The sequence below is a fragment of the Schistocerca americana genome, unplaced genomic scaffold (assembly GCF_021461395.2).
Source record: "Schistocerca americana isolate TAMUIC-IGC-003095 unplaced genomic scaffold, iqSchAmer2.1 HiC_scaffold_106, whole genome shotgun sequence".
NCBI classification, from domain to species: domain Eukaryota; kingdom Metazoa; phylum Arthropoda; class Insecta; order Orthoptera; family Acrididae; genus Schistocerca; species Schistocerca americana.
The window spans coordinates 621,470-624,073 of record NW_025725112.1 but is presented as its reverse complement, the minus strand read 5'-3'; the positions used below and the strand labels follow the sequence as shown (position 1 = coordinate 624,073).

The following is a 2,604-nucleotide window of genomic DNA, read 5'->3' as shown; positions in this document are numbered from 1 at the left end:
GTGGATGTGGGGAGAGAGATGGCGGAGTTTTGAAATTTGTCATTAACTGCTATATATATATATATATATATATATGTATATATATATATATATGATGATATTAAGGTAAATACATTGTTTGTTCTGTATTAATATCTTTCATTTGCTAACTATCCCTATCAGTAGTTAGTGCCTTCCGTAGTTTGAATCTTTTATTTAGCTGGTAGTAGTGGCGCTCACTGTTTTGCAGTAGTTCGAGTAACGAAGATTATTGGTGAGGTAAGTGATTTGTGAAAGGTATAGGTTAATGTTAGTCAGGGCGATTCTTTTGTAGGGATTTTCGAAAGTCAGATTGCATTGCGCTAAAAGTATTGTGTCAGTTTAAGCACAGTCATGTATAAATTGTTTAAAGGGGACGTTTCATATGGCGACCCTGCCAGGATACCTCACTGGAACCTTCTGATTCTTTCTTGTAGTTTGTGTAATTAGTGTAGCTTTTGTTTATTGCTAGCGCATAATTATAGAGAGAATTTCCTTTGTAGTTGTAGTTTTTCATTGTTGTACAGTAAAACAGTTGTGGCATGCATGTAGATTTGCAGCAAGTATTTCGCAGCTGCGCTTGCAATTAACTAGATATTATTTTCAGTGCTATGTTAATGTGTTCTCTTGTTTTTGCTCTTCAAATTGTGCTTTTCTGTGTTATCGTGTGAAATATTGTGACAATAATGGCGTGTGGAAAACGTAACACTAGGCTACAAAGTAAACTGAGAAATAATAGTGACGACGAGCGTAGCTTATCAGCATCACTGTGTAATGAATTAACAGACATTCAAAGTAGTAATTTGGTAACTGTGCATAGGGAAATGGAGCGGGCGTCAAATAATGGCGTAGACAATGAAACAAGTAGTGAACAGGGAAGCATTATCGATCGATCGCTCGGCAACAGCTTGCCTCAGGAATCCGAAATGACAGGACACAATTTTGCAAATACTGTAGATACAGGTTTTGGGTCCTCACCGTTTTTGCAAATAAGTCAAGACACATTTTCTGCTTGTCAAAATGTAAATGTTGCCGGTGCAACTTCACTGCCGAAAAGCACTGTGGAACATGTTTCAGACGCCAGTGCATTGTTATTACAGTTAATGCAACAAATGGGACAAAGGCTACAAAAGTTAGACACAACGCTTGAACATAATCAGAAACAAATGGGACAAAATCTTCAAAAGTTAGACACAATGGAACAAAATCTTCAAAAGTTAGACACAATGGAACAAAATCTTAAAAAGTTAGACACAATGGAACAAAATCTTCAAAAGTTAGACACGATGCTTGAACAAACACGTGGAGATTTAACCACTGAGTTACATAACATTGAATCGAAATGTCAAAAAGTCTGTAATGACGTAAAAACACAAATTTGTGAGCATTTTCAACCTATTTTTTCGCAGCATGAAAATGTATTACAGAATCACGAAGCAGCAATAAAAGAACTGCAAACTATTGTTCATCAAAATCATGAGACCCTGCAAGCTAAAATTGACTCTGTTGCATCTACCGATTCGGTTACGCAACTCGCAAAAACTCAAAACTTAAAGGACACAGTAGATACTCTGAAAATTGGTTCAGAAAGACACATGGAGGAAATTAGTTCATTATCAGAGAAAGTAGTTGAACTTTCGGGTCAGCTAAATAATTTATCTGCGAAGGTAGATGATAATCTGAATGACACAAAACTGGTAGTCTTTAATGACACAGAAGAGAGTGAACAAATTAGGAAACTGAAACAAAATCTGAATCAAATTAATACGCAACACCAAGAAGAAATCCGGGAAGTACAAGATCAGCTGACTCAGGTAATATAAGAATTACGTATTTCAGAGGCCACTCGCACACCAATAGGGGAAGAGGGACTTAGAAATACGGAACAACCACAAAATAATAACACAGGACTCTTCGGAAATTATGAAAGAAATTGGCAAGGCACACCGAATTTTGAGATGGAACCACCGACACGACGTAACAATGACCGACATGCGACTCGCCGACACGATGATTTTGACTATAAGCTGTTCATTACCACACGTAAACTCAAAACGTTTAAGAATTCTGGCAACGACATTCATCCACAAGCGTGGCTCCATCAATTCTCTCATTGTTTTCCTCCCAATTGGTCATTAGAGCACAGATTAGAATTTATGTGTGGCTGAAACTTCCTGGCAGATTAAAACTGTGTGCCCGACCGAGACTCGAACTCGGGACCTTTGCCTTTCGTGGGCAACTGCTCTACCAACTGAGCTACCGAAGCACGACTCACGCCCGGTACTCACAGCTTTACTTCCGCCAGTACCTCGTCTCCTACCTTCCAAACTTTACAGAAGCTCTCCTGCGAACCTTGCAGAACTAGCACTCCTGAAAGAAAGGATATTGCGGAGACATGGCTTAGCCACAGCCTAGGAGATCTTTCCAGAATGAGATTTTTCACTCTGCAGCGGAGTGTGCGCTAATATGAAACTTCCTGGCAGATTAAAACTGTGTGCCCGACCGAGACTCGAACTCGGGACCTTTGCCTTTCGCGGGCAACTGCTCTACCAACTGGCGGAAGTAAAGCTGTGAGTACCGGGCGTG

The 2,604-nt window shown here is 39.6% G+C and overlaps 1 non-coding gene across 1 annotated transcript; it reads right to left on the bottom strand.

The window, feature by feature from the left end:
* Positions 1-2,210: 2,210 nt before the first annotated feature.
* On the bottom strand, positions 2,211-2,285 carry Trnas-cga. Its single transcript has one exon. It is a non-coding gene; the product is annotated as a tRNA-Ser (tRNA).
* Positions 2,286-2,604: the final 319 nt, after the last annotated feature.